Here is a 21,917-nt window from a genome sequence, read left to right as displayed (position 1 = left end):
ATAAGTCGGTATTTTCCTTGCCATGGCCCCATTTCTCCAAGGAACAAAGGTTCTTTTTTATTGGAAAATATTTAGAAACCATCCCTTGATTTAAAATTTTTAATCCTCACCCAAAGATATTTTTTTCCATTGCTTTTCAGAGAGAGTAGAAGGGAGAAAAGAGAGAGGAAGAAAGAAACATGGATGTGAGAGAGACATCCACTGGTTGCCTCCCGCATATGCCCACGTGCCCTGACCTGGGGTGGGGAGCAAACCGGGAACTGCGGTACGTGCCCTTGACTGGGATGAAAGCTGAGACACTTGGGTCCTCAGGCCTGTGCTCTAACCACTGAGAAATACAGGCCAGGGCTTGATTTTTTTTTTTAAAGCAATTTTTTAAATTGCAAGATTAGAAAATAGGTTTTTATTACTGATAGATGGAGGATTATTTAGCCTATTCCAACAACCTAACCACTTTATTTTTTACAGCACTGTCTATGAACCTTGTGGAGTTATGGAGAGGGCTTTCACTTAGCATAATGCTTCACCTATCGTGAGACCCACTGAATGCACATTGGCTTGCACCCTTTCATAATTCCACCTGCAGTTCAGTTAACAGAGAGAGAAATGTTGGAAGCCCTGGTTTTACCCCATCTAAACTATTTTATGGGTTCAGGCCTTTTTCTATTTGTGAGAAAATACATAGTCATATACTAAAAATTTTGTTGTTCATTATAGCACTTGAATATTGCCTCTTATTTTGATCTTTATTTGAAAAATGGTTTATTTGAAATGTGCTCTGTGTCTGTCATGTAGGACTTTCTTTCTGAAAATGAGTGTCCCTAGGATTCAGATCTGATAAAGGTAGTTCACAATGTTTATTTTTTGCTTTGGGGAAGTGCCCAATTATAACTATCGTTCATCACTAGTGGTTTCTGGGCAGCTGGTGAAACTTCTTAATCCTGAGAAGCCTTTCTTAGGAACGATAATACTTAACTACAGCTGCTGGGCTTACAGGTTGAAAGCTGAGTGGCTGGGGGATAAGCCATCCACAGCCAGGATACGTGGATTGGAGGTACACAGACCTCAGGTTTCCAGGACTGGTTCTGTAGCCCCAGCAGAGGGGTTGGGGTGGGAGGTTGTGAAACGATGGCACCATGAGGTTCCGGCCTGACTACTGGGCTGGGCCACTGGACAGCACTTGCGAGTTGCTGGAGGTCAAATCAGCTAACCTGATTCTCTCCATTCTCCTGCAACCCCGCCAACTCAGGCTGGGGCTGTTCAGCATTCTCTCTCGGTGTTTTTGGTCTAGCCCAGGCGTCCTCAAACTTTTTAAAGTGGGGGCCAGATCACGGTCCCTCAGAGAGCTGGAGGGCCGGACTATATGAACTACTAATTCCTACTGTAACACCTCGGCTGCGCTCACTGCCCAAAAAACCTGGCGGGTCGGATCAGACTCCTCTGCGGGCCGCAGTTTGAAGACGCCTGGTCTAGCCCTTATCAAGCACCTGCACAAAACCTGGGCTGTGTCAAATCTCTTACTGTCATCGATGAGCTAGATGGAAATGGATTTTTCCCAACAAAATTAATGAGTGGCAAAAATGTCACTTGTGCCATGTATGGTTTATTGTTTTCAGCTATTTAGTGCTCAAATGTCACTGTCTAAGAATTGGAAAATTATTCTGGCCCCACCTGCTAGCTCTGTGTGCTACTCATATGCTCAAAAAAAATTAAAGTTACTTTACAAAATTAGAATAATACCAAATCACCTGCTGAATGTCACTTAACCCCTTTGTGGTTCCATGAAGTTCTAATCTTGGTCTGCTAAAGAAGGACTGAGGTCTTCTATGACAGTCTTATATGGGTGGCTTTATAGGATTTTGGCATGAGTAGTGAGTGCCCCAAGGGCCTGGGTCTCTGTCACCAAAGCAGTTTGGCAGAAGCCTGCTCTCTAAATCTTGTCCTCTCAAGCATTGAAACCCAAACTCCTCCAGATTTCTGCTTCCCCAAAGCTTATCAACTTAAATTAGGCATTCAGGTTTTTAGAGCATGCCATTCAAAGTCAAGGCATCTTGATGCAGGTGTATAAGGACATGTCCTGGGCCTGTGAAGAGCAAGCCTGCCAGATTGCATAGGGAGGGTACTTGGCGAGGGGGGGGGGGGGGTCGGGGGGCGGTTACTACAAGCCTGGCAGAGTTACAGGCCCGCAACAGCAGAAAGCTGAAAGGCCTTTCCTTCAATGGGACAGTAATGGTGGTGGAGAGAGGAACAAAGTTGTCAGGTAGTGATGAGTGCTATAGAGGAAAGTAACAAGAATTTGAGGCTGCAAGAGTCTTTCTACAGAGGCCCAGAGAGGTAAAATGAAGACAAAGGGAAGAAAACACCCACTTTTGAAAAAAGTATATCTCCTTTTTATTTTTTCCACCATCCCTCATGTCTTTTTCAACTTAAATTTTGTGCCCCACCATAATCTCCCTCCCCATCTTGTATTCTCCATCATCTTCCTTCCCTCTTCTCTTACTTCATTTAGTTTGACAAACCACAGTCCTGGTGATTATCAAATCCCCACGTACCTGCACCCAGGCTGTTTAGGGTGGTTGGAGAAAAACATTCAACCAGTGTCTCATTTTTAATTCATGGTTATTAACCTCGAGAAGGAAATCAACATTTTCCCTATCTTTTCACTGTTGAGAACCATTTCATAGCCTCCCCTTTCCCCAAAATTCCAACATCTCACCCCTCATATTTACTCTTGGTTAATGACTTCCTACTCGACTGTGGAATGAAGCATCATGGACTCCCTCCACCACATCTCCACATAATTGCAGATCAGTGTGGAAAGGCTGCTTTCCTGGCCAGTGTCGGCAGCACCACTAGGGAACATGTCATAAGGAAATGATGGGGCCCCACTTCAGACACTGAATCACAAATGGAGGCAAGGTGGAAAGAGGCGCAGCAATATGTTTTAGTAAGTACTCAGGGTGATTCTATGAACCCTAGAGCTTGAGAAATGGTGTCCTTTGACTATGCTTTTTATGTCTAGAAAAAATCCCTCCACTCCTGAGACCTCAGTCTATCACCAACTCAAGAACATGGCCCCATCAAATCTTCCTTCCTCACCCCAGTTTTACTTCTCTTGGATCATTCCCATCAGTATACAAGTATGCCATGAACCCCCAAAGAAGAAGCTGTTACTGGCCCCATTTCTCCTTTCATTCTCTAACCCACTCCAATCAGGCTTCCATCCTCTCAATTCCAGGGAACTGGTTTTGTCAAGGTCTAGTCATGTCACAGTTTTAATTTTCAGTTCTCATCTTATTTGACCTAAAAACAGCATGTGGCATTATTGCTGTTTCTTCCTTCTTTTACCCTCCCCCCCCCCCACTTGGATTCTAGCATGTTTATTGATTGTTCTCTTATTTCACTGGTACTTCCTTTTTAGTCTCCTTGGCTGGTTCCTCTTTTTGTCTTTTTGATGCCAAAGTGAGCCAGCATGTACACTAGGTTTCATCCAGTCTGGTGGCTTTAAACACCATCCGTGTGCCAACAGTTCCCAAGTGTAGACCCAGTCCAGGTCTGTCTTTAACTCTGGTATATTTGACAGCTTGCCCAGCCTCTCCAATGGATGTCTCACCAACATCTCGAACCCGACACTATCAAACTCAAACAGCTTCCTTCACCATTGTCTCCATCTCATTTAATAAATTCATCTTTCCCATTTCTCAGGCCAAATCCTGGAGCGTAATGCTTGACTCCCTTTCTTGTATATTTGTCAGAAAATCTTATTGGTTGACCACTTTTTGCCATATGTATGGGCCAAGTCATCATCCTTGTCACCTAGTTGACTGCAACATTCTCTTAGCTGGTCTCTACTTCCACTTTGCTTCCTACAGTCTGTTCTCCACGCAATAGCAGAGGGATCCTGTGAAAATGCACAGATCCTGTCACCTCAGCTCACACCACTCGTGGCTCCCATCTCAGTAAAGGCCAACGGCTTCTGCTCATAAAGCCTTATGCCATTTGACCCTCCCCATCCCCACTTTCATCTTACTGTTCTCTGCTCATGTTTCCACTGTTCTTATTCCACTCACCTTGGCATCCAAGGAGCCCTTCAAACCTGCCAGGTTCCTGTCAGAGGGTCTTTACTTAGAAGTGTCTTCCACCTGCAATCCCCTCCCCCATATCTGCAAGGCCCATTCAAACCTTAACTTCCTTCAGGCTTTCCCTTATCACAAGGTCTCCCCTACTCCTGTTTACCTTCACTATGTCCCACACTGCCTGCTGCCCTTGCTCCAGGCTGCCCGTAGGCAGTGCTGGACCTGAGATTCCATTCTCTCTACTCTGAGGTGGGGAGTCAAGAAGCAAACAGAAAGTTGTCAAACAAATTAAAAATGGAATAGATCAGTCATTACTGGTTAACAGAATTTTTAAACACACAGTTTCTATTCTCAAATTCCAACTCCCGTTTTCCTAGAGTGATAGAACACTGACTTGGAGTGTAGGCCGGCATCTGTCATTAGGAGCTCTTTGACTGTGGCAAGCAATCCACTGGCTTGCTCAGTTTGGGAAGTGAGGGAACTGGGCTAAATGGTCTATGACAGTGTTTCCCAGAGTGTGGTATGCGCACCCCCAGGGGTACTGGAAGAGGTTGGTGGGGGTACGCGTTGCACCGGAGTTTGGTGGGGATATGCACTGCACCATGCTTAGCTGCGCCTAATTCTACGTTCTCATGAGTAGGAGGGGTACTCAGCGTTACAAAAATTATAGAAGGGGTACATATATGTCAAAAGTTTGGGAAACACTGGTCTATGAGATCCTGTCATCGCTGCTTCCAAAATCCTAGCGCTGTCTACCACCACCCTTTCTCCACGCTGCTGTTCTCTCTTGCCTAGGCTACTGCATCCTCTTCCTCTTGTTCTTAGATTCTGGTTCTTTAATCCACTTCCACATTGCTTCCTAAGTGAAGTTTTTTTCCTTTAATTGTAAATGAGAGCATGCCCATTTCTTGAATTCTCCGGTGGCTTTCTGATGCCCTTACTAGTAGAATCACTCCTATGCTCCTCACCCGCTTGTAAGGCCCTGCACCATCTGACTCTGTGCTTCCAACACCTCATATGGTCCCAGCCACCGTGGTTTCCAGCCACTCCAAATATCAAGCAAATGCCTGCCTTGGCAATCCTTTGTTTTGCTTGAACGTAACTTCCTTTCTCTTTGTGTTCCTCTAGTGCATTCCCTCTTATTTTCTTAGGACTCAGTGACATTTCCTGAGCATGGACTTCCTTTCCAAAACCACCTTATCTAAAGCCAGTTTGCCCTTGTTATTTTAAAATTCAGTGTTCTACTTATTTCTGTTTGCAGCATAACATCACAATGTAACATTTTTTTAAATCATGCACTACTCACACAATAGGATACCATATAACTATAAAAAGAATAGAAATCTATGTATTGATATAGAACAATTAAGATATATTATTAAGTGAAAATATCCAAGGTGCAGTTCAAAGTGTGTAGAATACCGCCATTTGTGTGATTGGGGAATGGGGGATATATTTGCTTGTATATGCATATGTTATCTCCTGGTGGATGCGGAAGGAACGAGAGGATTAGGTAGCTTGCAGTAAGAGTGGAAGGTTTTTCACTGCACCTTTTTGTATTTTGAATCATATAATGTACCACTTATTAAAAATAAATAAATATTTAAAAGTTGCTTATTTGCTTTGTTTCCCATCTCCCCAATGAGAACGTAAACATCATAAGAGTGTATGCCATGACTTTCCTTGCTCACTATTATGTCCTCAGCACTTTGCATATGCTTGGACCTCATAGTGCTTCGCAAGTCTTTACAGAGTGAATGAATGAAAGAATGAAGGGCTCCTCCAGCTCTAACGTGGTGGTTCCCATGTTAGGGCTTCAAGACCATAAGACATGGATTCTGGGTCCCAGTCATTTGGAGGCACCGGAAGAGACACTGACTTGTTTTGTAGTGTGGTGTACTGTCTGTCTTTGTTAACAATAAGCTCAGCCCAGCTGGTGTGGCTCAGTGGGTACGTGTTGACCTATGAACCAGAAGGTCACAGTTCAATTCCTGGTCAGGGCACATGCCCAGGTTGCTGATGATTCTCTCATCATTGATGTTTCTATCTCCTCCTCTCCCTTCTCTTCTGAAATCAATAAAATACATTAAGAAAAATTAAACAGCTTTAAAAAGAAAAAGTAATGATTGTGTAGGAGGGTGGGATGTGGAAGACCGGCATGACACACGTGCTTCCCAAATTAAGAGTACAAGGAGCCACGAGAGGGTAATCTGCCTCGGGATGGCAGCCTTATAGGGGCAGGCAAAGAAACCCCCTTTCCTGTGGTCTAAAAATATTCAGGATCGCAGCTTCGATCACATTTCAGTTCTGAGACTGTCTTCTGCACTAAATTTCTTAACCGAGTCTGTCTTTCTCTCCATTCTACTCATAGCCTGGCAGAGAACAAACAAATGAATGCAAGAATAAAAGTTACCCTGGCTGCTTTTTCTCTCTCTGTGGTTAGAGCATCATCCTGTGGACTGAAGGGCCGAGGGTTTGATTCCAGTCAAAGGCCCACACCTCTGATGCAGGCTTCTTGGGGTGAGGAGCTGCAGGGAGCTCAGCACATGAGGGAGGCACAACCCATGTGTGTCTCACATCGATGTTTCTCTCTTCCCCTCCCTCCCACTCGCTCTAAAAAGAAAACATCAATGGGAAACGTCCAATGGCTACATCCAGGACAAGGGGGACGTCAGGCCTCCTCGCTCTGTTCGCCTGTTTCTGGCTCCAGCTGATTTTCCCTTCTTACAAGTTCAGCAACGAATTTAGTTTCCTCCCTTTTTGGCTTGCTGGCTTGCTTCCTTTCTTGTAATATTTCATCCAGGATTTTGGGGTGTTTGTGTTAGAAAGGGCAAAGTCTGCCATGCTGCTGAAACCAAGACGACAACAACAAGAAGAATGAAAGTTGAGGTGAAGGTACTCCAAGAACAAGGAACGCCTCGAACAAGGAGATGTCATATCCTATCTAGCCAGGAGGTGGCACTAGAGGAGCATTTTCTGAGTTGTCAGCGCACCCTGATCTTCACAGTCAGGGGTCACAGATCCCTATTTTGACCAGGGGAGGGGCGGCTGATGTTTGACAAATCTAACTAAGCACTCTAGACTTAGGGACGGGATTGTAAGAAGAGGAACAGCTGGGCCAGGGAGACAGTATCCCCCCTTGGAAATCAACACTATATCTGAAGACAAGTGCTATTCTGACCCTTAGGAGTCCTGAGAGGGGAGCTTTAAATTCGTCGGAGGCATGTAGGGGAAAGTTCCCAAAGGAAGTGACATCTGAACTAGGCCTTGAAAATGAGGAGGATTTATGCAGTTGGAGGACATTCTAGGTCCAAGGAATGGACTCAAGGGAAAATGGGAGAATGGTGATTTGCCTAGGATGGCTGGGCTATCCACATTTGGTGGGAGATAAAAGGGTAAAGAAAAAGTATTTTCTTTCTGAGAGTTTACATTTTTGATGAAAGAGCAAAGGACTCATGAAATTAACTAATGCAATATACACACTAGGAGCTCAAGAAATAGCTAATGAATTGAGATGTATGTGTCAGGTGAGTAGTAGAGCCTCAATAAATGTGTTGTTGAGCCGAAACCAGTTTGGCTCAATGGATAGAGCGTCGGCTTAGGGACTGAAGGGACCCGGGTTCGATTCCGGTCAAGGGCATGTACCTTGGTTGTGGGCATATCCCCAGTAGGGGGTGTGCAAGAGGCAGCTGATCGATGACTCTCTCTCATCGATGTTTCTCTCTATCTCTCTCCCTTCCTCTCTGTACAAAATCAATAAAATATATATTTTAAAAAATGTGTTGTTGAATGAATGAATCATTCAGATGGTTTCTTTGCTAAATCACATGGCCTTTCTGAAATTTTAGGAATGGGTTTTCCAAGATTCTCTCCCCCTAGGTCTTCATAGACAGCCTTTTCCCCCTGAAATCTTGAAGTCAAGAAATCCTAACCCTCAGGGAAAGGATTGCAATAATCTGTGAGGTCTCTGGCATCCAGAGCCTCGTTAGAGGATTCCCAAGTCCTACCCCTGGAACCTGGCCTCCTTCCTTAGGACTGAGATAATAGTAATCATAACTTATATTTTTACTAGTGTCCTGATGCACCAATTCATGCACATTGATTGGAAATTAATTAGAAAAAAGATTTGTGTTACTGCAAAAAATGACATGTCAAAATAATATACATATATATATATATATATATATATATATATATATATATATATATATATATATATTACTAGAGACCTAGTGCACAAAATTTGTGCACTTGGAGGTGGGGTCCCTCAGCCTGGCGTGTGCCTCTCTCAGTCCTCAGAGGATGTCTGACTGATGGCTTAGGTCCACGCATGAGCCCGGCTTCTGGCTGAGTTGTGCTCCTCCTGTGGGAGCACACTGACCACCAGGGGGCAGCTCCTGCATTGAGCATCTGCCCTCTGATGGTCAGTATGTGTCATAGTGACTGGTTGATCTGTGTTTGGTCAATTTGCACATTAGCCTTTTATTATATAGATAGTATTATAAAATTAAAACACGTGTGCGATTGGTGCCAGCAAGAACTTTCTATGTATCACACATGCACTAGTCAACGTTTGTTTTTAAATATATTTTTTATTAATTATTTACAGAGAGGAAGAGAGAGGGATAGAGAGTTAGAAACATCGATGAGAGGGAATCATCGATCAGCTGCCTCTTGCACACCCCCCACTGGGGATGTGCCCGCAACCAAGGTACATGCCCTGACCGGAATCGAACCTGGGATTCTTTAGTTCACAGGCTGACACTATCCACTGAGCCAAACCGGTTTCGGCTCAACGTTTATTTTTAAATTGCCAGTGCACGTCATATGTACAGGCCAGTTGGTTGGTCGATGGTCAGTCACTTAGCCTTTTATATATATAGATTCTCCTTCTGACTTGTGTTACTCTGTGCTCTCCAGTTTTCCACCTGCCTCTCCCTCTTCTTGGTTTCATTTGTCAGCTTATCTTAATCTTTTCTGTAGCCATGAAAGGTTGAGTTCTAGACCCTAGCTTCTACTTGTTTTATTCTCTCCCTGGGTGATCTCTTTCTCCCCTGTGGTTTCAACTACCATCTAGATGTCAACGGTTTTCTCCGTAGTTCTCTCTCTGAGCTCCAACAGTAGCCTACTTGACTTTTTCACTCGGATGTTTCTTAGGCATTTTAATCTCAACATGTATAAAAACCCCTCATCTTCCCCAGCAGAACCTGCTTCCCCTCCAGGGGCCCAATGGTGGTGGAGAATGGCTGCATCATCCAGCCTATTGGTCCAGTCAGAGGCCTGTGAGAGTCATCCTTTATTCAAGGCCTACCATTCCACCTCCCCAGGATCTCCTGAGTCTTTCCACTGCTCTCCATTCTCACCCCTGCCATCATTCCGAGTGGCCCCTTCTGCAGACCATTCTCTCCTCAGTAGCCAAACTGACTATTTAAAAATGCAAATAAGCCCAGCCAACGTGGCTCAGTGATTGAGCATCAACCTATGAACCCAGGGGTCACTGTTCAGTTTCCTGGGGGGCACATGCCCGGGCTGTGATATTTATAGTGTGTCTCATTGTGGCAGGTGTGGTACTACGAGATGCTTGGGTATGAACAAGGTGAATGTTTTGTCCTTATGAGACACCCTCTCTCTAGGGTTTTCTCTTCCAGATTCAGGTCCTTTTCCTGTGGTCTTTCCTCTGCCTGAACTCCCTTCTCCAAGACATGCATTCTCCTTCCCTCAACTATTAACTCTGGCTCATCCTTTAGGTCTAAATTAAATCTCATTTTCTCTCGGAAGTTTTCCCATACCTTTTAGGCTCAGTTAGAAACCTCTATTATGGATTCCCATGGTCCTGAACTTGTCCTCATGTCTGTTTCCCCCACTGGACCAGAATCTCCATGAGACTTAAAACCAGATCTGCCTTATTCATGACCTGGCACCACACCGTGCATTACTCATGTCATTAACTCAATTCATGTTGGTTGAATTAAAGAACATGTCATTTCCATTTGGATCTGTTTTCAGAATATTCGAGGATGACATCTTCAATGCCGGCCCCCTTAGGAATAGCCTCACGCAATCAAGTCTACCATGCTCCAGAGCCGTGTTTTGGAGACCATTGACCGTTACATCTCCCTGGCTCAAGGAAGTAAACAGCCACCCTGCTGCTAAAGCCCTTTCCTGCAGTCAGCTCATCTTTCAGAAAGGCAGGCTGTGGTGTTCCACAAAGAGCAAGGGCTTTATGTTGGAAGGGATCCTAGCTCCCAGTGTTGGCCACTGGTTCATTGTCTGGACAAGTCATTCCCCGTTTCTGACCCTCAGCCTTCCCACTGGTAGGAAAGATATGTGTGCCCCGTTAACGGGGTGGGTGTGGGCTGTCACAAAGGAAACTTGGACCATTCACATTAGTTCCTTCCTCACTCCTAGGCCGTGGTTGGCAGGCTCAGCTCTGGGTCAGACAGACCAAGGTCTGAGTCCTGATTCTGTCACTTCTTCTTTGTAAGCTGACTTAGAAACTCCAAGTTTCAGCTTCCTCCTTGGAAATGGGGACAAAGCCATACCTGCATCTAGGATTGTGAGTGCTTACTGATGCTAATGTGAAGGACTTAGGCAGAGCCTGGCACATGGTGAGCCCTCAATGGATGTGCACAGCGGCAGGACAGAGATGGGAAGACGGACAGAGAAACTGGGTCTGTTCTGATCTCCACTGGTGAATTCATTTGGGAGCGATTTATTGAGCATCTAACTTGTGGAGGGTTCTAGGGAAGGAGCTGTCCAACACTGTGTCCAACTGCAAAGTACGGTGGAGGGGAGGAGACGGGTGTGTAACTAAAGAAGCTGTCAGGTGTGAAGTGATAAAGGTTATTGGGGGGAAAAACAACACCACCAGGGGACTCAAAACTTGTTAGATGAAAGAAGCTGGACGCAAAGAGAACAGACTATATGATTCCATTTTGCTGAACAATCTACGGTGATAAAGATCAAAACAGTGGTTCTGGTTGGGGTATTGGTTGGCATGAGGCAGGAGGGAACTTTCTGGAAATGTTTTCTGTTTCAGTCTTGGTAGTGGACCCCTGGGTATAGGTGGACCCCTGGGAATAGGCACATATGTAAAAATTCATCCAAAAGTTCACTTAAAATTTATACACTTTACTGTATGTAAATTATATTTGAAAAATGATTGTGCCAGAAGTGGACAGGGAAGGGAACTGGCCTGGAGAGGGAACTGCAGGAGGGAAATGGCTTCTCTATTTCTCCTCTCTCTCTCTCTATCTCTCTGTCACGATGGCTCAGTAACAGGATCTAAACAAAGCACTTAATGGAGTTGGAAATTATCAGTAAGTGGTTTTGGAGATTATTTGCTATTTGTTTACAGTGCAAAAAAAAATGTTTGGAATTATACACTTGCAAAAGTCATATTCAGAGAGGTAATTATCAAGTGCAACTTGAATGATCTATTTTGAGGGTCTTTTCTGGTCCCTCATTCCCTTTGGCTAACGAGATTGTGAGTGGTTTCACTGGTTCTTCTCTGTGGGAGGCAGCAGGGTGATGGGAGGAGGCGGATGGGGAGTATACGGTGGAATGACAGCTCATATTTCTGCCGGGTTTCACTGCTCACAAAGCCCCCGTGTACACAGCACCTCATTTGACAGCGATCTAGGAGGGAGGCTGGGGTATCGGTCATGGTTATTGATCACAAGCAACAGAAAGCAATGCTGGGGAGCTTAAGCAGAGAGAGAATGTACTGGGAGGTTATCAAATAGCTCACAGAGTCAAAAGGAAAGGAAAACTGGAGGAGAGAGTCAGAAAACAGGCAGGAATCAAGGAAGGCTTCCTTACACGCAGGTGTTTTCGGGTTCTTTGTTTCAACTTATTGGTTACACTTGGGAATGATCAAGAGAGATTTTCAAAGAAGCAGTAGCATGGACATGGGTGAGGGGAAGTAGTTTGACCAGCAGAGAAGGGCGATTCCAGGAGGGACCAGCACGTGACAACGGCAGGGAGGCAGGGAGAACACCTCTGTGGACGGGAGCTGTGGGAGATGGGGCGGGAAGGCCCTGGAGGCTGCTTTCTGGAAAGCTCTGAGCACCGGGTGCTGAGTTCCTACTGAAACCAGTGGACAGTGAGCACGTTTGGAGGCTTTTGAACAAGGGAATGCCATTCCCTGCTTGTCCTTCAGGAAGAAGAGCCCGGTCCTACAAGCAGCTGGAAGGGTCTGGACCCAGCCGGCTGCACAGTGAAACAGGGTGGGCCGCTCCTGAGAGTTTGAGGAGAATGGGGACCAAGAAAGGGCGCTGGGACCTCTCCGTGCTGCTGCCTGGTGAGCACGAGGGAGCAGTTTCCGGCATCGCGGGTGCCTTCCGGCAGGAGGCTGCCAGGCAGACACAACAGGGGCGCCATGCCACCCACCGGGCCGCCCGCCTGGGAAAACCATGTCCCCCTCCCAGCCCCTTGTCATTCGCATTCTCCTTAGACTTCATTTGCCCATTTTATTTCTAACTTAGCAGGGGTTAATGCTACTTTTATTTTATTTTTTAAAATATATTTTATTTTATTTTATATTTTTTACAGAGAGGAAGGGAGAGGGATAGTTAGAAACATTGATGAGAGAGAAACATCAATCAGCTGCCTCCCTGCCCACAACCAAGGTACATGCCTTTAATAGGAATTGAACCCGGGACCCTTCAGTCCGCAGACCGACGCTCTACCACTGAGCCAAACCAGTTAGGGCAAAAAATGCTATTTTTTTGTTATTAAATTTTTTTTTTTTTTTTTTTACATTTGCATTAAGGATACAAAGGTTTTATTTTTTTATTCTTTTTATTCTTTTTTTTTAATTAAGGCATTATATGTGTACATCTCTTTCCATTGCCCCCCCCAAAAAATGCTATTTTTAAAAGCTGCTCAAAGTAAGTTTTATGTATATTTAACGATATATTTAAAAAAGCATCCTGATAACATTGTCTACAGCAGTGTTTTTCAACCTTTTTTGGGCAAAGGCACACTTGTTTCATGAAAAAAATCACGAGGCACACCACCATTAGAAAATGTTAAAAAATTTAACTCTGTGCCTTTATTGACTATATAAAAAGTAATTCTCTTGAATAGGAATCAAATAAACACAAAGAAAGTATTTTATAATTACTTTATTATGAAATATTAAGTAAACAAAATAGTGAAAAATTATAAAATTCTTGTCTTGTCTGCACCTACGGCACACCAGGCAACATCTCGCGGCACAGTAGTGTGCCGCGGAACAGCGGTTGAAAAACGCTGGTCTACACTAGACTCTACAGGAAGGCTGACTTCATGTTGGTGGAAGACGGCCCTTTTCTCACCATCATACCTTCTTGGCTCCCGGATTATGCAAAGCAAGTCTGGGAAGCATCTAGAAGGATGGGTAGCCCAGGCTGAAGAGCCTAGCACTGCGCCAGGCGATAAGGGCGGGGTCTATCTTGTGGTAAGGCGGGTGGTTGGCTTGTTGTTTGTGTGGCTGTTGTTTGCTTTTGTCTGGTTGTAAATGCTGCTGTGGTTTTCTCTCTGGAGGCCCAGGAATGGCCTGTGGGGCACAGTTTGGTCCCAGAGAAGAAAGAGCAAGGACAGGAGACCTGATCTGAGCAGGGAAGGCCACACCTGTAGGGAGGTTGAGAGACCACAGGGCCGTGACTGAGGGGCCTTGAGACTCTGGATTTGAGTTTTCTGGGAGGACATCCAGTTTACCTTTCTGTTGACTGAGTTGCAGTTTCTTCATGACTCGCCCAAGTGGTCAGCATGGCCACAACGTGGCCTTAGGCTGGGGCTGGGGCTGCCCGGGGACCGAAGGGGAGGAGAGTGCCCTGTCACCGGGTGAAGGTCACCAGAGCCTGGCAGTTGGGGAAGGTCACTGGGGAAGGTCACTGGTGAAGGTCACCGGAGCCTGGCAGTTGGGGAAGGTCACTGGTGAAGGTCACCGGAGCCTGGCAGCTGGGGAAGGTCAACGGATGAAGGTCACCGGGTGAGGGTCACTGGGTGCCTGGCAGTTGGGAAAGGTCACTGATGAAGGTCACTGGGTGAAGGTCACCGGGTGAGGGTCACTGGGTGCCTGGCAGTTGGGGAAGGTCACTGGTGAAGGTCACCGGGTGAGGGTCACCGGTAGCCTGGCAGTTGGGGAAGGTCACTGGTGAAGGTCACTGGGTGAGGGTCACCGGGTGAGGGTCACCGGGTGAGGGTCACTGGGAGCCTGGCAGTTGGGGAAGGTCACCGGGTGAGGGTCACTGGGAGCCTGGCAGTTGGTGAAGGTCACGGGTGAAGGTCACCGGGAGCCTGGCAGTTGGGGAAGGTCACTGGTGAAGGTCACTGGGTGCCTGGCAGTTGGGGAAGGTCACTGGTGAAGGTCACTGGTGAAGGTCACCGGGTGAGGGTCACTGGGAGCCTGGCAGTTGGGGAAGGTCACCGGGTGAGGGTCATTGGGAGCCTGGCAGTTGGTGAAGGTCACTGGTGAAGGTCACTGGGTGCCTGGCAGTTGGTGAAGGTCACTGGTGAAGGTCACCGGGAGCCTGGCAGTTGGGGAAGGTCACTGGTGAAGGTCACCGGGTGAAGGTCACCGGGTGAGGGTCACTGGGAGCCTGGCAGTTGGTGAAGGTCACTGGTGAAGGTCACTGGGTGCCTGGCAGTTGGTGAAGGTCACTGGTGAAGGTCACTGGTGAAGGTCACCGGGAGCCTGGCAGTCGCTGGAAAAGTGGTTAGAGGCGTGAGCAGGAAGAGCCCGGGCAGCTGTTCCGATGGCGCGGAAACAGGACTCGGCTATTGTTAAGAGGTGAGTTTTGGATTCAGACAGTCTTGTTTTGATTCCTGGTCCTACCTTACAAGCTGTGTGACCTTCACCTCCCTGTGCCCCTGTTAAATGAGCATAACAGTCTCTACATGTTACCTTCATTCCCTTTCAATTCCCCCTGCCGCCCCAATGCTCTTTGTGACCAGTTTCACCTGGACCATCGTCTGAGGAGGAGCTGGTCCTGGGGAAGCAGGTGAGGAGGGTCCCTGTGACCTGGGCTGCCGGCTGCCGGGCTGCGGGCGGGTCTCCAGGAGGGCGGGGAGGCCGACCTGGCTTCCCCGAGGCCTGCAGCCCTCTCTGGCGTCAGGGCCCGTGGGCAGCGAAGGCTGCAGAGAGCAGAGGCCTTCTCCCTCCAGAACTCAGGCCTGGCCATGGAGCTGGGAGGAAATGAACACCCACCTTGTCCACTTCCTGGCCTGAGGGTAAGTGGGAGGCAGCTCTGGGTCTGGCAGGCGATGGCCTGGAATTGCAGGACTATTGGGGGGGGGGGAGAGAGGGAGAGAGAGAGAGAGAGAGAGAGAGGGAGAGAGAGAGAGAGAGAGAGGGAGAGACAGAGAGAGGGAGAGAGAGAGGGAGAGAGAGAGAGAGAGAGAGAGAGAGAGAGAGGGAGAGAGAGAGGGAGGGAGGGAGGGAGGGAGAGAGAGAGAGAAGAGAGAGAGGGAGGAGAAGACTCTAGAAGATTTAGAGCGGACACAGACAGAGATAGATATACCTACCTTCAACTACAACTCCTCTCTCCCTCATCTTCTCTCTATCTCTCCTTCTCATCCACTCTTCCGCTCTTTTTTTCTCTCCCTCTCTCATCTCTCGCTATCGCGCTCCGCTTGTCGCTCTCTCTGACTCTTCTCTCGCATCTCTTCTCTCTCTCGCTCTCTCGCTCTCTCGTTCTCTCTCTCTCTACTCTCTCTCTCCACCTCTCTACACGCTCTCTCTCGCGATCCTCTCAATCTCTCTTCTCTTACGCTCCCCTCTCCTTCTGCTGCTTCTCTCGATCTCTCTCTTCTGCATTTCATTTCGTCTCTCTCTTTCTCTCTCTCTCTCGCCATCTCTCTCTCTCTCTCCTATAGGTTCGCGCTCTCTCTCTTCGCTCTCGCTCTCTATCTACACGACTTTTGCCACTGCCTTGGAGTAACTCAACCAACTCAGTAGCAGAGAGAACCCTACCTGCACTACCCGTCAATCAGAATAGACCCCTTCCCGCCCCCGGCGCCCCCCCCTCACCCCTCCTCGCCCTCCCGGGGCCCTCCCTCCTTCCCTCCTGCTGGGGAGCCACCTGCTGTCTGGGCCACTTCAGCGAGATTGGCAGCAGGAGATTTATTTCTAAAAACGGAAAATGGTGTTGGATTTTTTCTGCTTATTGCAAAAGGTTTATAGCTGCATAAAGATATATATAAAGTAAACAGGATCACAGCCCATCATCCGGAAATAGCCGCGGTCAAGTTAGCATATTGGGGTCAAGCTTTCCTCACTCTGTTTTCTTACACACTCACTTCCAGGTCACCTGGAACAATGCTGGGGTCCGAGGATGAGACAAAATGCACTTGAACCGTTCCTTCTGTGGCCAGTGGAAAATTCCAGTTCCCTCTTCAAAACCAGGTTTCCCCAGGAGCTGGAAGTGGGCACAGTCGCTCCTCCTTCCTAGCTCCAGGGAGTTTTTAGTCTCTGCCCGCATCTTTTGGCTCTTCTGGTGTGTAACTCCTGGGACAACTGAGACCTGGAATTTGGCTCTTTTCCTCCAATTAAAAAAAATAGAAATTAAAAAAAAAAAATCCCATTTCCAGGAAGCCTTGTTTGCAAATATCCCTAAGGCAGGAGGGCCAAAGCGTGGGCGTATGTCCCAGGAACACAACCATTTCATTTCATTTCATTATTTATTTATTTATTTTTAATACAAACCATTTCAAACTGAATGTTGACACGCTGTAAGAAAAGTCTTTGGTCCTCCACCCCCACCTGCTGCCCTCCTTCCTTCCCTCTCTGGTGGCTCCCTCCCCAGTCCTTGTTTCTAAGGCGTCTCTCTGATAGGCTGGTCAATGCCCTTGGGTGCCTGCGCACTTCCTGCCTCAGGTGACTTGTCAGAGCGTTATCTTACAGACAATTCTCTCCCTCAGGAGCCTGCTGCCATCTGCGAAGGCAACAGACAGTTCCTCCCATCCTGCTAGACACATCCATCCTTTTCTTTAAAAACAAAAAACGAGCTCATTCTACACATTCTCTATGGCAACACTGTTTTCCCCATTTTACAGAGGAGGACACGGAAATCTTGGCCTCTGCCTAAAAGCTGCCCTGCCCAACTTGGGGCTCCGCACACTCCCAAGCATCTCTAATGTATGTGTTGGATGCTGTGCTTGTTTTTTAATTTATTGTTTCCTTCTCCCACGAGAATGTAAGTCTAGGGAAGCCACCGACCATGTCAGTTTTGCTCACTGCTCTGTCTTCAGAATCAATCAAACGGTAGGTGATGTAGTCAGGATTCTCCAGAGAAACAGAGTCAGGAGGAGGTGCATATATAGAGGAAGGTGACCAGACGTCCCGCTTTTGGCGGGACAGTCCCGATTTTTAACCACTTGTCCCGCGTCCCGAGGCGTTTTACGGACACGGGACAAGTTGCTAAAAATCGGTACTATCCCGCCAAAAGCGGGATGTCTGGTCACCTTAATATAGAGAGGAAGAATTAATTTAAGGAATTGGCTTCTGTGATGGCGGAGGCCGGCAAGTCCAAAATCTGTAGGGCGATTGGCAGGCTGGGAACCCAGGGACAAGCTGAGGGTGCAGTTCGTGTCTGAGGGGCATCAGGCTGCAGAGCTCCCTCTTGCTCCGGGGAGATCAGTCTTTTTTCTCTGCAGGCCTTCGACTGCCTGGATGACGCCTACCCATGTTATGGAGGGCAATCTGCTTTACTCAAAGCCCACCTACTTATTTGTTTTCCAGTTTTTATTTTTATTGCAAGAAAAACGGTCTTAACTATAATAATGTTACATGCAATAAACCTTAATATTTCAAGATAAACGATCTTAAATATAATAATGTTACATGCAATAAACCTTAATATTTCAAGAAAAACTATCTTAAATATAATAATGGTACATGCAATAAACATTAATATAGCAAAAAAACAATTCTAAATATTAAATGTTACATCCAATAAACACCAATGCAAGAAACATGATCTTTCATATAATAACATTACATGCAGTAAATGTTACTATTTCAAGAATGAAAGGATTTCAAGTATAATAACATTACCAAAACTGTACTAACATAGTATGATATCACAAAAGTTGTAGGAAATACTAAAAATCTGTAAATAACAGGGTTACTCCGATTATATTCTAGTATATGGTTTTCCCCTCTGGCTCTATTTTTTATTTTTATTTTTTTATTTTAGGCACCAAAATTTTTATTTATCTACCTTCTTGCTCTAACATTATATAAACATAAACAAAATTTACCTTTTTGACCCAGGGTTGTGGTAGGAACCACTACAAAGTGGTGGCAGATCTATGCCTGCTTTTAAGATCCTCTGGCCCCTCTTAACCTCTGGCTGTCACTTCTCTTGTCCCTTCTCGGCTGTCCCATAACAGTGTGTTTTATAACCCCTTAAAACAGGGGCTGAAGTACCAACCTCATTGTTCTGAGGTATAAGAGAATGCCCAGCACTAAGCCAGGCTCTCAGGAGCATTTGAACTCCCAACAATTCCTCCCCGCCCATAGATATAGCTCCTTCTCATTTGTCATGGGCTGAGGAAGCAGTGAATCCGTCAATCAAGAATATGGGCACAACATCCATAGGGCAGGCGAGGGCTTATTAGGGGTGTCGAACTCAATCAGAGAAGGGGCCAAAATCTAAAATCCAGCCTAAATCGCGGGCCGAATGGTTTACTGAACAGTCATAAACTGTCATTGTGATGGAAACGCAGCGGAGTGCAGTGATGACAGCGCGGTGCGGGCCACATTGCAAGGCCTGGCGGGACGGATTTGGCCCTCGGGCCTTGTGTTTGACACATGTGGCTTAGATAGTAAAGTGCACAGGTGTTATGCCATCACTTCCAACTTCCAGCCTAAGGAAGGACTGAGCAGCTCTAAACCCCCTGAGCCATGGTTCCCTGTGGGATCTCCCATGTGCCTCCCCTGTGACCGGGGCCTGAGGAGGGGCTTCTCACACAAGGAACAGTATGAGGGACATCACGGAGGCCAAAGACTGAGTGACCAGCTCCAGGGAATCGATGGGGGACATTAACAAATCATTCTCAAAAAGGGTGCCATTTGCTCTTGAGGAGAAGAGGGGACCTGGGCAAGGACAGCAGCCAGAAGGCAAAGGGGCAAGTCTGATTCCCAGTAGCGGTAGTGATCGGCCTTGAAGGGGCCATCACGGGGCATGCCAGGTACTGGGCCTGCCTCTCCATCTGCTTGGTCAGTTTCACATTCAGCGTTCGCAGGTGGGCTTCAGCACTGCTCCATCCAACTTCTTGGGCAGGAAATGGACCCCAACGGGGTACTTGTCTGGATGGGTCCACAGTTCAATCTGCGCCAGCACCTGGTTGGTGAAGGAGTTGCTCATCACAAAGCTGGGATGACCCATCGCACAGCCCAGGTTGACCAGCCGGCCCTCGGCCAGCGGGATGATTCGGCGCCCATTCTTCAGCTGGTAGCGGTCCACCTGGGGCTTAATGTTCACTTTCTCCACAGCGTTATCATTCAGCCACTGACATCAATCTCCACGTCAAAGTGTCCAGGGTTACATACGATGGCGTCATCCTTCATCTGCTCCAAGTGCCTGCCAAGGGTGATGTCGATACAGCCTGTGGTGGTGACAAATACGTTGCCCTCCTGACAAGCCTCGTCCATAGCCCTCCATGGCAGCCTGCAGTGCATTGATGGGGTCAATCTCGGTGATGATGACTCGGGCCCCCAAACCCCTCAGGGCCTGGGCACAACCCTTGCCCAGGTCGCCATATCCCGCTGCCACCGCCACCTTGCCCACAATCATCACATCTGCGGCCCGCTCAATGCCATCTATGAGGGACTCCCGGCAGCCAGAGAGGTCGTCAAATTCACTCTTTGTGACGGAGTCATTGACGTTGATGGCAGGAACCTTCAGGATCCCGTTGGCCATCATCTTCTACAGGGTTGTGGACTCCAGTTGTGGTCTCCTCGGAGAGGCCTCGGATACCCGACAAGAACTGTGGATACTTGGTGTGGATGAGGTTGGTGAGATTGCCGCCGTCGTCCAGAATCATGTTGAGAGGCCCATCCTTGAAGTACAGAGTTTGCTCAATACACCACAGGTACTCCTCATCTGTTTCACCCTTCCAGGCCTACACCGGCATGCTGGCCTTGGCAATGGCAGCCGCTGCATGGTCCTGGGTGGAGAAGATGTTGCATCTCAGCACCCAGGCAACAAGGGTCTCAACGAGGATGGCTGTCTCAACGGTCATGTGCAGGCACCGGCGATGCGGGCACCCTTCAGCGGCTTGGAAGCCGAGTACGTCTCCTGCATGCGCGTCAGGCCCGGCATCTTGTGCTCCACGATGTCCAGGGCCCTCCGTCCCCAGGAGGCCAGGCTGATGTCAGCGACTTTGTAGGGCAGTTTGTCCATCATGCTAACGGTAACTCCGAGCGGAGTGATGGACACAGGCAAAAGGGGCTGGGCCACCTACTGGGAACCGGAACGGGGCGGGCAACCACGGGAAGGGCCCCCCTGGCTCTATTTTTGTCCATCTGTTTATGTTGTTCAATATACTCCACCAGTGAGTGAGGTCATATGATAATTATCTTTCCCCGACTGGGTTATTTCGCTTAGCATGATGCTTTTAAAGTCTATTTTGTCGGATATGAGTATTGCTACTCCAGCTTTTTTCTTTTTTCTTTTCTTTTCTATTTGATTGGGAATTTTTTTTCCAGCCCTTCACTCTCATCCTGTGTGTGCCTTTTGTTTTGAGATGGGTCTCTTGTAGAGTCCAGTGGTTGCCAACCTTTCAGACCTCATGGACCACCTGTATACAGCATATAGTTGGGTCATGTTTTTGCATACATTCAACTACCCTACATCTTTTGATTGGGTTTAATCCATTTACATTTACATTTAGGGTTATTATTGAGAGGTACTCATTTATAGCCATTTTAATTCTACATGGCTAGGTTTCTCTCTCTGTTTCTTCTTCTCAGCAATCTCTTACAGCAATCCTTTTAGCATTTCTTGTAATGCTGGCTTGGTGGTGATGAACTCCGTTAGCCTTTTTTTTTTTTTTTTTTTTGGTCTGGGAAGCTCTTTATTTGACCATCTGTTTGGCGTTGGCCACGTCTAAGTCGTGCAAGGTCACATCCTGGATGATTTCTTTCTTCTTGTGCACACCCCCCTTTGGCATACTCTTCAGCTTCAAGGTCGAATTCTGTGGCATAGGTATCACACCTGCCCTGCCTCTTCACGGCGCCACTGTTGGCTTCAATGTAAACCACATCTCCAGCCTCTACTTGCTCTTTCTGCAAACTTTCCAAAATGCTGGGGTCCAGTTTCAATTGTTTGGTTCCTTTGGCTGTTTTGAGTCCTATGATTACATGACTAATGGTTTTACCATACCCTCCCATGTCTCTCACGGAGTTAGCTCTGTGACTTCACCTTCATAAACCTCCTTGGTTTCCTTTATCCACAGCCCCATGGCCCTGCGGAAGTTCTCCATCAGCACTTCCGTCTTCTTGATCTCCGTAGAGTAAACTTCACTCCCCACCATGGGGCAGAAAGGCACCTCACTACCCAGCTCCTGAGCAATAGCGAGAGCTAGAGCTGTCTTGCCAGTTCCAGGAGGTCCTGCCAACAAGACAGCTCTTCCAGCCATTTTCTTGCTTTTGATTAATTCTACTATAACACCACAGGCCTCTCGCGCATTCTCCTGGCCCATGAGCCCCAAGGCCGCCTGCTTGGCCAAGTCGCTCTCCTCCAGCCCCAGCCCCTTCACGTGGCTGTGGGAGGCAATGTGCTGCATCTTCGTGGTGCTCTTTACTTCCTCGATCTTCATCTTGTACTGGTTGGGAGCCAGGAGTGAGTG

At 47.3% G+C, this 21,917-nt stretch overlaps 1 long non-coding RNA gene and 2 pseudogenes across 1 annotated transcript; all 3 read right to left on the bottom strand.

Annotated features, from left to right (window-relative positions):
• Positions 1-365: 365 nt before the first annotated feature.
• LOC123652738 lies at positions 366-1,592 on the bottom strand. The gene is made up of 2 exons (XR_006742227.1): positions 1,463-1,592; positions 366-1,287 (listed from the first exon to the last, which is right to left on the bottom strand). It is a non-coding gene; the product is annotated as an uncharacterized LOC123652738 (long non-coding RNA).
• Positions 1,593-18,882: 17,290 nt separating this feature from the next.
• Positions 18,883-20,500, bottom strand: LOC118722357 (annotated as a pseudogene).
• Positions 20,501-21,143: 643 nt separating this feature from the next.
• Positions 21,144-21,917, bottom strand: LOC118723142 (annotated as a pseudogene).

Source organism: Pipistrellus kuhlii, unplaced genomic scaffold, assembly GCF_014108245.1.
Source record: "Pipistrellus kuhlii isolate mPipKuh1 unplaced genomic scaffold, mPipKuh1.p scaffold_m20_p_2, whole genome shotgun sequence".
NCBI classification, from domain to species: Eukaryota; Metazoa; Chordata; class Mammalia; order Chiroptera; family Vespertilionidae; genus Pipistrellus; species Pipistrellus kuhlii.
Note: the sequence above shows the minus strand (reverse complement) of the source record. Positions and strands in the feature narration are given on the sequence as shown.